Source organism: Lissotriton vulgaris, unplaced genomic scaffold (assembly GCF_964263255.1).
Source record: "Lissotriton vulgaris unplaced genomic scaffold, aLisVul1.2 SCAFFOLD_283, whole genome shotgun sequence".
Lineage (NCBI taxonomy): Eukaryota > Metazoa > Chordata > Amphibia > Caudata > Salamandridae > Lissotriton > Lissotriton vulgaris.
Window position 1 is genome coordinate 658,870 of NW_028254237.1, and position 14,806 is coordinate 673,675.

A 14,806-nucleotide genomic window follows, 5' to 3' on the forward strand; every position below is an offset into this window, starting at 1 on the left:
GAGTTCTCATTTCTTTCGTGTATGAGAGTATACGGAACACTCACCAGTGAAATATACCCTCTCCATGACAGGGGGCTCTTTTCTCTGGGTGTGAGTCCACAGGACCCTCACTAGTGAAATATACCCTCTCCATGACAGGGGGCTCTTTTCTCTGGGATGTGAGTCCACAGGACCCTCACTAGTGAAATATACCCTCTCCATGACAGAAGGCTCTTTTCTCTGGGATGTGAGTCCACAGGACCCTCACTAGTGAAATATACCCTCTCCATGACAGAAGGCTCTTTTCTCTGGGATGTGAGTCCACAGGACCCTCACTAGTGAAATATACCCTCTCCATGACAAGGGGGCTCTTTTCTCTGGGGGTGAGTCCACAGGACCCTCACTAGTGAAATATACCCTCTCCGTCACTGAAGGACTCTTTTCTCTGGGATGTGAGTCCACAGGACCCTCACTAGTGAAATATACCCTCTCCATGACAGGGGGCTCTTTTCTCTGGGATGTGAGTCCACAGGACCCTCACCAGTGAAATATACCCTCTCCATGACAGAAGGCTCTTTTCTCTGGGGGTGAGTCCACAGGACCCTCACTAGTGAAATATACCCTCTCCATGACAGGGGGCTCTTTTCTCTGGGGGTGAGTCCGCAGGACCCTCACTAGTGAAATATACCCTCTCCATGACAGAGGGCTCTTTTCTCTGGGGGTGAGTCCGCAGGGCCCTCACTAGTGAAATATACCCTCTCCATGACAGGGGGCTCTTTTCTCTGGGGGTGAGTCCGCAGGGCCCTCACTAGTGAAATATACCCTCTCCATGACAGGGGGCTCTTTTCTCTGGGTGTGAGTTCACAGGACCCTCACTAGTGGAATATACCCTCTCCTTGACAGGGGGCTCTTTTCTCTGGGATGTGAGTCCACAGGACCCTCACTAGTGAAATATACTCTCTCCATGACAGGGGGCTCTTTTCTCTGGGGGTGAGTCCACAGGATCCTCACTAGTGAAATATACGCTCTACGTCACTGAAGGACTCTTTTCTCTGGGAAGTGAGTCCACTGGACCCTCACTAGTGGAATATACCTTCTCTGTGAGTGAAGGACTCTTTTCTCTGGGATGTGAGTCCACAGGACCCTCACTAGTGGAATATACCCTCTCCATGACAGAAGGCTCTTTTCTCTGGGGTGTGAGTCCACAGGACCCTCACTAGTGAAATATACCCTCTCCATGACAGAAGGCTCTTTTCTCTGGGGGTGAGTCCACAGGACCCTCACTAGTGAAATATACCCTCTCCATGACAGGGGGCTCTTTTCTCTGGGGGTGAGTCCGCAGGACCCTCACTAGTGAAATATACCCTCTCCATGACAGGGGGCTCTTTTCTCTGGGGGTGAGTCCACAGGACCCTCACTAGTGAAATATACGCTCTACGCCACTGAAGGACTCTTTTCTCTGGGATGTGAGTCCACAGGACCCTCACTAGTGGAATATACCTTCTCTGTGAGTGAAGGACTCTTTTCTCTGGGATGTGAGTCCACAGGACCCTCACTAGTGAAATATACCCTCTCCATGACAGAAGGCTCTTTTCTCTGGGGTGTGAGTCCACAGGACCCTCACTAGTGAAATATACCCTCTCCATGACAGGGGGCCCTTTTCTCTGGGGGTGAGTCCACAGGACCCTCACTAGTGAAATATACCCTCTCCATGACAGGGGGCTCTTTTCTCTGGGTGTGAGTCCACAGGACCCTCACTAGTGAAATATACCCTCTCCATAACAGAAGGCTATTTTCTCTGGGGTGTGAGTCCACAGGACCCTCACTAGTGAAATATACCCTCTCCATGACAGAAGGCTCTTTTCTCTTGGGTGTGAGTCCACAGGACCCTCACTAGTGGGATATACCTTCTCCCGGACTGAAGGCTCTTTTCTCTGGGGGTGATTCCACAGGACCCTCACTAGTGAAATATACCCTCTCCATGACAGAAGGCTATTTTCTCTGGGGTGTGAGTCCACAGGACCCTCACTAGTGAAATATACCCTCTCCATGACAGAAGGCTCTTTTCTCTGGGGTGTGAGTCCACAGGACCCTCACTAGTGAAATATACCCTCTCCATGACAGAAGGCTCTTTTCTCTGGGGGTGATTCCACAGGACCCTAACTAGTGAAATATACCCTCTCTGTGACAGAAGGACTCTTTTCTCTGGGATGGGAGTCCACATGACCCTCACTAGTGGAATATACCTCCTCCGTGGGTGAAGGACTCTTTTCTCTGGGGTGTGAGTCCACAGGAACCTCACTAGTGAAAAATACCCTCTCCATGACAGAAGGCTCTTTTCTCTGGGGTGTGAGTCCACAGGACCCTCACTAGTGAAATATACCCTCTCCATGACAGAAGGCTCTTTTCTCTGGGGTGTGAGTCCACAGGACCCTCACTAGTGAAATATACCCTCTCCATGACAGAAGGCTCTTTTCTCCTGGGTGTGAGTCCACAGGACCCTCACTAGTGGAATATACCCTCTCCATGACAGAAGGCTCTTTTCTCTGGGGGTGTTTCCACAGGACCCTCACTAGTGAAATATACGCTCTACGCCACCGAAGGACTCTTTTCTCTGGGATGTGAGTCCACAGGACCCTCACTAGTGGAATATGCCTTCTCTACGAGTGAAGGACTCTTTTCTCTGGGGTGTGAGTCCACCGGACCCTCACTAGTGAAATATACCCTTTCCATGACAGAAGGCTCTTTTCTCTGGGGGTGATTCTACAGGACCCTCACTAGTGAAAAAAAAACGCTCTAAGCCACTGAAGGACTCTTTTCTCTTGGGTGTGAGTCCACAGGACCCTCACTAGTGGAATATACCTTCTCCATGACTGAAGGACTCTTTTCTCTGGGGTGTGAGTCCACATGACCCTCACTAGTGGAATATACCTTCTCCATGGGTGAAGGACTCTTTTCTCTGGGGTATGAGTCCACAGGACCCTCACTAGTGAAATATACCCTCTCCATTACAGAAGGCTCCTTTCTCTGGGGTTTGAGTCCCCAGGACCCTCACTAGTGAAATATACCCTCTCCATGACAGAAGGCTCTTTTCTCTTGGGGTGATTCCACAGGACCCTCACTAGTGAAATATATGCTCTACGCCACTGAAGGACTCTTTTCTCTGGGATGTGAGTCCACAGGACCCTCACTAGTGGAATATACCTTCTCCGTGAGTGAAGGACTCTTTTCTCTGGGGTGTGAGTCCACAGGACCCTCACTAGTGAAATATACCTTCTCCATGACAAAAGACTCTTTTCTCTGGGTGTGATTCCACAGGACCCTCACTAGTGAAATATACGCTCTACGCCACTGAAGGACTCTTTTCTCTTGGGTGGGAGTCCATATGACCTTCACTAGTGAAATATACCCTCTCTGTGACAGAAGAACTCCCTTGTTTGGGCCTTGAGTCCACTAGACAGTTCCTAGTGAAATATACCCTCTACAAGACAGAAGGACTCTTTTCTCTGTGGTATGAGTCCACAGGACACGCACTAGTGAAATATACCCCCTGTGTGACAGAAGAATTCATTTATCTGTGGTACGAGTCCACAGGACCCTCACTAGTGAAAAATACCCTCCCTGTGACAGAAGGCTTTTTTCTGTGTGCCTTGAGTCTACGAGACACTCTCTAATGAAATATACACCCTCCATGACAGAGGACTCTTTTCTCTGGGGTATGAGTCCACAGAGCACTCACTAATGAAATATACCCTCTCTGTGACTGAAGAACTCTTGCTATGGGGTGCAAGTCCACAGGACCACACTAGTGAAATATACCCTCTCCGTGACTGAAGGACTCTTTTCTCTGGGGTGTGAGTCCACAGGACCCTCACTAGTGAAATATACCCTCTCCATGACAGAAGGCTCTTTTCTCTGGGATATGAGTACACAGGACCCTCACTAATGGAATATACCTTCTCCGTGACTGAAGGACTCTTTTCTCTGGGGTGTGAGTCCACAGGACCCTCACTAGTGAAATATACCCTCTCCATGACAGAAGGCTCTTTTCTCTTGGGTGGGAGTCCATATGACCTTCACTAGTGAAATATACCCTCTCTGTGACAGAAGAACTCTCTTGCTTGGGCCTTGAGCACACTAGACAGTTCCTAGTGAAATATACCCTCTGCAAGACAGAAGGACTCTTTTCTCTGGGGTATGAGTCCACAGGACACGCACTAGTGAAATATATCCTCTCAGTCACCGAAGGACTCTTTTCTCTGGGGTGTGAGTCCATGAGACACTCACTAGTTAAATATACCCTCTCTGTGACAGACAAACTCTCTTGTTTGGGCCTTTAGTCCACTAGACAGCTCCTAGTGAAATATGTAAATGTAAATGTTGTAGTGCTTATATAGCGCACAATCACCCCAAGGGGTATCACGGCGCTGTACACATACCGCTCTGGAACCCCTCCTAGCCTTTTCTATGTGAAGTGCCTACTCCTGGGCCCCCCAAGGTGAGGCCAGGCATCCTGGCGCTGTCGGGCCGTTGTGGAGATTAAGCAAGCTATTGCCCAGAGTTGCAGCGTGGGACCCATGATTAGAATAGGCACCGAGGCGAGAATTGTCAGGTTCGGGAAAATTTAGCCCAAGACCCGCCTGAGGCGGGAATTGAACCCTGGTACGGGCCAGACCTCTGCATCAGGGTTTGCCACTCTAACCATTGAGCCACACTTCTCCACTAATATACCATCTCCGTCACTTAAGGACTCTTTTCTCTGAGGTATCAGTCAGCAGGACAATCACTAGTAAAATATACGCTCTCCGTGACAGTAGGACCCTCTTGTTTGAGCCTTGGACCACTAGACATTTCCTAGTGAAATACACCATCTCCGTCACTTAAGGACTCTCTTCTCTGGGCTTTGAGTCCACGGGACCCTCACTAGTGAACTATACCCTCTCTGGGACTGAAGAACTCTCTTGTATGGGCTTGAGTCCACAAGACACTCACTAGTAAAATATACCCTTTCCCTCGCGGAAGAACTTTATTCTCTGGGGTGTGAGTCCACAGGACCCTCACTAGTGAAGTATACCCTCTCCATGACAGAAGGCTCTTTTCTCTGGGGTGTGAGTCCACAGGACCCTCACTAGTGAGAAATATACCCTCTCTGTGACAGAAGGAGTCTTTTCTCTGTGGTGTGAGTCCACAGGACCCTCACTAGTGAAATATACCCTCTACGCCACTGAAGGACTCTTTTCTCTGGGGTTGGAGTCCATATGACCTTCACTAGTGAAATATACCATCTCTGTGAGAGAAGAACTCTCTTGTTTGGGCCTTGAGTCCACTTGACAGTATCAAGTGAAACATACCCTCTGCATGACAGAAGGACTCTTTTCTCTGAGTTATGAGTCCACAGGACATGCACCAGTGAAATATACCCTCTCCATCACTGAAGGACTCTTTTCTCTGGGGTGTGAGTCCATGAGACAAGGTGACATGCTTCATCATAGGGGCCATCTCCGCTCTCTACGAACTGAGGTGTGCTGCTACTTGTGAGATTTACGTAGGAGCGCTTTCATGGAAGAGTATGTGTTGTGAAAAAGTGTGGTGGAGTGGGCTAAAGTGAATTAAAAATACCTTCCTAGTGGGCGAAAATATTTTATTGTTGCTCCTAGATTGGTATGTCTAAAAACTGGATGATACAAGTAATCCTAACTATAATGGGCTAATGATTATAAGCATACATCAACATGTTTCAAGCTTACCATGCTGTCCGGTGGGGAGACGTTTAGGTATTATCCCGCGAGGCACTCGTAACTGAAACATAGGATTTGGAGGTCCTCGCCCCCACCAGTTCATGGGGCAAAATTTAGCTTCATTTGAAATACTACGAGACAAAGCCTTGATCGTATGTATGTAATTAACGCATGCTTTATTAGTTGTAGTGTTTATTCACTTATTTTTTGTTTAGATTACCACATTTAGGTCGCTTAGGAGTGGCAAACCCAGGACTGTTCCCTGTGTGGTGCTGAGGAAGAGCTTGGGGTAAGATCGAAACGTGTTGATGTTTACTTATAGTCACTAGCCCATTATAGTTAGGATTACTTGTATCACCCCGTTTTTAGACATACCAATCTAGGAGCAAGAATAAAATATTTTCACCCACTAGGAAGGTATTTTTATTTCACTTTAGCCCACTCCGTGCTCCTACGTAAATCTCGCAAGTCGCAGCACGCCTCAGTTCGTAGAGAGCTGAGATGGCCCCTATGATGAAACATGTCACCGTGTGGAAACCCTGGTGAGTGAGGGGACTCAAGAAAGACATTTTTCTTTCCTGTAGACATTTCCATATCAAATTGTTTGGAAATCCTATCCCACCCAATGGCTAGGTCCTTTACCCAAAACTTTGGGTTTTAGTTTCAGTATTCTCTGCTTAATAATACATCATGTAAGAAGCTACAGCTACAGCAGGGTACGAGCACAAACGCTGGCCCACCCTTAACCAGGCAGCGTGTTAATCATGAAGAGAGAGGGGATTACGCAACCATCACGCCACATAAAATACATACAATTTTTATGGTGAATGTGCATAAACTGGGACAAAATAAAATAGAAAGCGCAGATTCACTGACCAATAAGGTCATACACTGGATACGGCATATAAGGGGCTGTCGCTCCATAATAAGGGATGACATTGTAAAAGCGGGTAGGCTCACTTCTCCCACCAACCCCCTGGATTGCATTGAATTAACTTTACAGAGCGAAGTTTTGGTTGAAAAGTTATTGGCAGTTGAATATAGAACCTGTTCCTCTGATCACTCGTCTATCCAGTTTAGGCAGTCTCCGCCCGCCAGTACCATTAACAACTATCATGCGCGTCTGGCAACTAGAATAGGTAGTTCCACTCTTGAATTTAATGACTGGCTGACTGGTGTGCTCATATCACGCATAGTGGTGAAGATCTGCCAATAACCAGGGAAAGCGACCTATTGATGACTTGGTCTTGCAGAGTACATAACAGGCCGCTAGGGTCCGTCCAAAATTGAACCTTACATGCACATGACCTCGTGGTTCCAAAAAGGTCTAGCAATCCCCCCATAGAGAATCCCATAAACCTAACATCTAGCACCCAAGATTTTAAAAGGCATACCATGTTATCGTGCAACATTGCAGGAATCGGCTCCAAATTGCTATCTCCAGATTGGTTCGCTTTCATTGACCTTTTTCATATTTGCTTCTTCCAGGAAACATGGCTATTAACTGTACAACATCGAGTAGGTTTTTTAAATTATTACGTGATGGCAGTAAAAGGGCCAAAAGGTCGTCCCTTGGGGGTTTGACTATATGGGTCCGGCAATCATTAGGTATCAGCATCAAGGAACTTCCTTCCAATAGCAACGACATCCAAGCACTGAGATTAAATATGGGATCACTAGGTAAAATTGATATTTTCAACACCTATGTGAGGGAAACTAGAGGGGGTAGTATCAAGCTTTAGCGGCTTTAGATGATCTCCTCGACTCCTACTCTCAAGATAGTAAAATAGTTATAGCAGGTGATTTTAACACAACATTTGATCCACTTGGGGGGGCGCTAGAGGGCGCCGGACGAGATGGCCGCACTTGCGTGAGGCTCCGTCTAGACCATTCAATATTTGCTAAAATATCCTGTTTCCCCGGCGCTTTTGCCCTACACCCCGGCGGAGTTTGATCCGCTGCCGTCGGAGACACACTAGGGCAATCTGCGAGGTGTTTGCAGCTGTCCTACGGGCGCCCGGAGCTGAACGGTCCCAGGCCGGGACGTGGACGACGGAGACCCCGGCGGGCGCGAAGCGGAAGCTCCGCTGCGATCTAAGCCCTTGCTGCAGTTGCTGCCTGCGAGAGCGGAGCCCTGGGGACGGCGCTTCGTGGCTGTGGAGGCGGAGAGGCGGTGCTGACAACGGGATCCCCCGGAAAGACTGCGACGCTTTGGACGGCCTGGACTTGGCCCTGCTGGTCCCGGTGAGTGGGGCGTGGGCGCTACGCTAGTCCGGTGCTGCGGAGGTGGAGCTGGGCCGCGATAGCCCGCGCCGCGCGAGCTCGGGCCGGGGGGGCCGGGGAGAGGGTCGGCTGAGGAGCGGAGCGGCTGAGAGGGACGGGAGCTTAGGCGAAGCCGCGCTCCGGGCTGCCGGTGAGAGAATACATCGCCACACACGTGGCACTGGGAGACCTGCTGCGCTGGGTGAGGCGGGCCTGTAAGGCGCCCGCCATCTTGGGGCCTCCTTCCACCTGGCAGCCGTTCGTTGCACACAGGCGATCGGCACATCACCGGCGCTACCTCTCCTGCTATTGGCGCTGTCAGAGAGAAGACACTGACCTGGGGGCCCTTCTGTGCTGCCTTTCTGTCGCCTTGGGCATCACGCTCCACTGCCCATATCTGCACTTTGGGCCTACACGAAGATTGCCTGACGCGCCTCGCCTGCTGGGGTGACGGTACTACTTGGCCTGGACTGGGGGTGCCCATTGGCCTGGGCCTGGACATAGTTCACGGTGCGCAGTGGCCGATATCTGCACTGATAGCATTACGAAAGGCTTACCTGAGATACCTGCCCTGCATAGCTGAGTCCCGGACCACGCTGCATTAGATCGCAGTCATGGGCAGGCCTGATAGAAACCAGCCTAAACTCAACTTTGATGCAAAAAAGACTGCGCATTCATCCTCCCAGGCGCCAGCGGACACCGACCAGGGTGGGGCTGTTGGGGGTACGCCTAATCTGGAATCCACACTGGTGGCTATGCAGAAAACTCTGCAGTCTATTGAGGGCACCATGGAGTCTGTAAATCATCGTCTTGATCAGATGGCGACACAATTTGACCGTCAGAACGAACGGATGGGAGAGGTGGAGCAGAGAGTCTCCGCCACGGAGGATGGTCTGGCCACGGTCTCGTCCAAAGTCTTTAATATGGAAAGAGTGCTGGCGGTCATACAAGCGAAGAATGAGGAGTTAGAAGGGAGGTCCAGGCGGAACAACGTTCGCGTTACAGGCCTGCCGGAATCCACAAACGTGGGGCGCATGGAAGACTTCATGGAGCGCATGATCATCGACATATTTGGGGCTGACCAGCTCTCCCGAGTCTTCATTGTGGAGCGTGCGCATCGGTCCCTAGCTAAGAAGCCTCCGCCAGGAGCGCCGCCGAGGCCTATTGTGGCAAGGATCCTGAACTATAGGGACCGGGACACTATTCTACGGCTCGCCAGGGAGAAGGGAACCATAGACTATCAAGGTAACAAACTGGAGTTTTATCCCGACTTCACCATGGCAGTACAGACGGCACGTAAGGAATTCGCGTCGGTGAAACAATTGCTGAGGGCGGAGACCATCGCTTATGCCATGCTGTACCCTGCGCATCTTCGGATTGGGCCTCCATCGGATAACAAGATTTTCTCCTCGCCCAAGGCAGCCCTGGACTATGCCAAAAAACTGAAAAAACGTGCTAAAGAACCGCCTGGACGTCATGAAGGGGATGATGAAAGGCTGGACGAGGAGGCCTGACCTGCATTACAATGCTGACTATGATGATGGGGGAAATGCGGAGTATTGCACTGGGTTGCCCCTATTGCAGCGTATGCAGTAATTGCTGGAGAGACGCTCGGGCGTTTCAGCCCCTGGTACCCTTTGCATTGTTGCTCTATGTGTTGCACGAGGGGGAGTGCTATGGTGAACACTGCCCTTGATGTAGCTGCCACCCTGCAGTAGCGGGGGCTCTCTTACAGTGGAACTCAGCTAAATGTGATCTGTTGTGCCATATGTGACACTGCGCTGGAAGAGGTCCACTCTGGGACTTAGGCGATGTTTTTGGGAAGTGAACGCTTTCAGGGGCGCCCAGTGCAGTGAGCTGTTACATGAATAACATCGGGTCTGATGCTCTGTCCGTGGGGGTGGGTAGAGGGTTGGGGTTGTTGTCAACGGCAATGGTCTGCACTCTCTTCAGTTCTGGCGAGGGTGGTGTGCCACTACGCCTCCAGATAAGGGAGATCCCCAAATGTGGCTGTTTGCATTGTTGGGGGTTGCAAGGGGGGGGGGGCACGGGGAGGCTTTGGCAAGTTGGGAGTGCTGAAGTGGGCGGCGGGATGGGGGATGGGATGTTGCAACTGGTTGGGTTGTTGATGTTTTTCCTGGTCAAGGGGATTGAGTCTGAGTCATCTTTGAGCTGTGAGTGGGGCCGCAGTTTGTGGCTCCGGGTCTTTCCGAGCGCCAATGGGACTATGTCTAGGAGGGTGAAAGGTGGGAGTTGGCTCAGAGTGCAGGGGCTGCCGAGGATGAATGCTCTGCTGGGATACTTACACCTTAGGCGATATGGATAGGGGGGGCACCATCACGTGTGTTACATGGAATGTGCGAGGGCTGAACAAGCCGTAGAAAACTAGACAAATGCTTGCCTTTTTGAATAGACATGGGGCACAAGTTGCATTTCTACAGGAGACGCATCTCAAGGGGGCTGCGGCCGAAATGGTGGGCAAACAGTGGGCGGGAGCGAGGTGGGCCACGTCATATTCTTCCTATGCCCGTGGGGTAATGATTCTGATAAAAAAGAATGTTCCATTTGAGGTGCTACATGAGGAGGTGGATCAGGATGGTAGATATATTGTTGTGCAGGGTAAACTGTGTGGCACGTTGATCACTCTTCTCAATGTATACGGTCCTAATATAGATGACCCTGATTTTTTCATTGCACTTTGGAACAAACTGTATAGCCTACCACCGTCGGCAATCCTCTGTGGGGGGGACTGGAATACTACATTGGATCCTGAGTTGGATAGGAGACACGACCGGCCTTGTGAACGTAAGAGAGGGACGGATGCGGTGCGCGAGGGTATGAATGGGCTGCAATTGTTGGATGTTTGGCGCTTGCAGAATCCTGGCAGGCGGGAGGGAACTTGCTACACATCAGCGCACAATACGTGGTCGAGATTGGATTATTGGTTATTGACCCGAGATGTGAGTGGATGGGTGCTGAATGTGGAACACCTGCCCCGAACGCTTTCGGACCATGCCACTGTTGCACTGAAGCTGCGGATACCTACACATGCTCCTGCCCCATTTACCTGGCGACTCTCCCCTGGAGTGTTATCGGATCAAGTGTTGTGCGAGCGTCTGCGGCAGATAATTGAGGAGTTCTTCGAGATCAATGTGGGCTCCGTTGATAGCATGATCACGGTGTGGGAGGCCTTTAAGGTCTCAGTTCGGGGTGCATGTATCGGGTTGCGGTCTGGGGTCCTCACTTCCATTAGAGACTCTATGTCCAGACTGGAAAGGGAGTTGTTGGCTTTAGAACGCCGGCTGGAGGAAGGGGCCGAAAGCACATTGTTAGCGGATGTTAGGACCAAGGTCACAGAATATAATGAATTGGCAGACCAGGAGGTGAAATTTCTATCCAAACGCTCTACAGTCAGATATTATGGAGAGGGGGGTAGGCCGGGCAAAGGGCTAGCTGATAGGATTCGAGACCCTTGGGCTAGGCACTGCACGGTATTGGAGATTGAGGATCAGGGAACTGTGGTGACCACGTCGGATGGCATAGTTGCCTGCTTCTCGAGACACTATGCGCAACTCTATGAACATAGAGAAACGGCGGACGAGGCAGAACAGAAATATCGTGGTATTTGGAGGATGTAGCGCTGCTGTGGCTCTCCAGGGGTCAACAGGAATTCCTATTGCATCATGTTACCGAGGCGGAATTCAGGGACGCGATAGCAGCCCTGCCGAATGGGAAGGCGGCTGGCACAGATGGCCTGCCCGCCGAATTTTATAAAACATATGCAGATTTGCTTATTCCGCGGCTGGCCATGGTCCTAGAGGAAGCTTTTGAATGCGGACGGCTTCCGGGAACTATGAGAGAGGCACTCTTGGTGGCGCTTCCTAAGCCCGGAAAGCCTCTAAATAGGTGCGAGTCATACCGTCCCCTTTCACTAATAAACACTGATGTTAAAATAATAGCCAAAGTGCTAGCCACGAGACTGCGTCTCCTCCTGCCGGTTATGGTGTTACCCGATCAATCGGGGTTTATCCCCCTCCGGTCCACCACTCACAACCTGAGGACCCTGTTCGCCGTACTACATCTCCTTAAGCCAGATCTGGCCGCGGTGGCAGTCATGCTTGATGCCGCCAAGGCTTTTGATTCAGTGGCATGGAAGTATATGCTGGCCGTTCTGCATCGGATGGGAGTGCCTTTCTTCTTCACGTCACTAATCGCCCTGTTATATAATGCACCCACGGCGAGAGTTAGGGTTAATGGTCACGTCTCTGCCTCCTTTCCAATACAGCGGGGGACAAGGCAGGGCTGCCCTCTATCACCCCTGCTTTTTGCCATCATGATGGAACCATTGGCCTGCGTCTTGCGTCAGAGATATGCGGAGGCAGCGCTGAAGTTCCCTCTCAGATCGTTGGCTGTATCAATGTATGCTGACGACATGGTCCTATATGTCAGAGACCCGGCGCTTCACCTGGAACGCATACTTCGTGAGTTCATTAAATTCGGCCGGCACTCAGGACTGACCATAAATTGGGACAAGTCAGTGGTAATGCCTCTCATGGACGTCACTCACCAGGTGCCATTAGAATTTCCGCTGGAGTGGGCGACGGAATCAATTAGATACCTGGGCGTTTGGGTGCACAGGGATTACCAAGAAGTCATACGGGCCAACTACGGCGTTGCCATTTCCAACCTGGAAGATCAGGTGGCGAGATGGACTCGACTCCCACTGACTCTGGCGGATCGTGTGTCTTTGATTAAAATGGTAGTGCTGCCGAAATTTCTTTTCCTATTCGTCAACATTCCGGTCCCGCTGAGATCACACTTCTTTGCGAGACTGCGGTCCCTACTGATAACTCTCACCTGGGCCGGCAAGAGGCAGCGGATGACTTGGGAGGTACTGACCAAGCCATACGATCTGGGTGGGTTTGCCTTGCCGGATATGAGACTTTACTATCTTTGTGCACAGGCACACTTTGCGAGCTACTGGATAAACTCTCCACCATACACTCCGCATGTAGCGTTGGAGGCAAGTGCAGTTCTGCCGTATCCACTAAGAGCTATGATAGTAAATAAGCACTCGGTGTTTGAGAAGGGGGAGATTGATACCGTGCGTCTCACGGCGACTGCATGGGCTACCCTGGGTAAACGGGCTGCCAGGCTGCCGCTATATGCTCCGGCCATGCCGCTACTTTATCACTCGGAAATCCCTGTCTCGGGTGAGCCGGGAGGGCTGCAGACTCTGCGGGAGGCTGGACTACAGACTATGGGGGACCTATTTCCGGGAGCGTCGTTCATCTCCTCTCAGGAGATGATCACCCGCTCGACGAATGCTACTATGTCCACCTTTGTGTATGTCAGACTGCGTGCTGCTGTGCGTGACTTATACCCAACATATCCGGAGGAACCATTGGCCCTTGGTGCATTGCAGTTGCTCTATACGGTCAAGGACAGGACTAAATTGCTATCTAAATTATATAAGGCTGCACAGGAAGATGTATGTATGTATTGGCATTTATATAGCGCACTACTTACCCGTAGGGTCCCAAGGCGCTTCGACCGCTGCGAAACCCTTCCTGGCTTCCCTGAGAGATGGTCCCTTAATGGGTATCTCCAGGGTGAGACCAGGCATCCCCGGCGGTCTGGTGGGGCCGTTAGTGAAGATGAGGCAAGCTAATGCCCAGAGTTGCCGAGTGTGATCGCTGATCAGAGTGGGCACCGAGGCGAGAGAATTATCGAGTCCGCTGACCCTGGTCCAGAAACCTGCCGCGCCGGGATTCGAACCCTGGTCCCGGGCCGTCCTCTGCTCTCGGGTCTGCCGCCTCTAACCAGTGAGCCACACTACTTCACAAAGATGAGGGTGGAGGGGCGACCCTGGCCAGAGCAAGGTGGGATAGGAGTCTCCCGGAACCGCCGAGTGATGACGACTGGAATGAATGCTGTGCTATGACTGGTGGGTATGTGATCAATGGCAGCTTCCGCCTTCTGCATTATAAATTTCTACAACAGTGGTACTATACACCGGCCCAACTGGTGCGATATGGGCTCAGGTCCACTGCTCAATGTGTCCGCTGCGGAGCTGAGGACGCTGACTTTATACACCTGGCCTGGGGTTGCCCACGCGTCTACGACTATTGGAAAGAGGTGACTGAAAGGCTGACTGTCATGACCTCAAATGAGGTAAAGCTGGATGTACGACTGTGTCTGTTGGGCATTGCCTCTGGGGTGGCTGCGCCGTCGCGGCGGCTTGTGGTGTTGGCGCTGCAATTAGCAAGAAGGAGGGTTGCTATGGTCTGGGGGGGAAGGAGAGCGCCTGAGGTGCAAATGTGGCTGAAAGATATGGCCTATTCCAGGGACCAATTGAACTGTTACTATGACGAGTTACCGGAGGCGTCTCGCCCGAGGGATGTCTGGGCTCTGTTTACACTCTATATGCTCTCTTTAACAGACACTAATAGCGACGAGAGTGTGACTGCTGCTTTCTCAGACTGCGAGGAGGGAGAGGCTTGAGAAGTTTTTGGGGTGGAGGCGTTTGGTTAGCCCTGTATATGGTGTGAATGCATGGGCGGTGGTCATGGCAGTGAGAACGTAATGGGCTGTAGGGACTGGCATGGAACCCATAGTTACTGATCCTCGCTATGGCCTCTGGATGGCTCTGGGAAGGGGGTGAATGTTCCCTACCTGGGAAGTGCTGTTAGACATACGTTGTATTAGCTGCCCTGCCACATCATGCCTACTAGACTTGGACTACTCACTGAAACCAGGACGGGACGGGGGGGGGCGGGGTTGGGATTTGTTGAAGTTACCTTTCTTTATAAAACCTGAAAATTAGA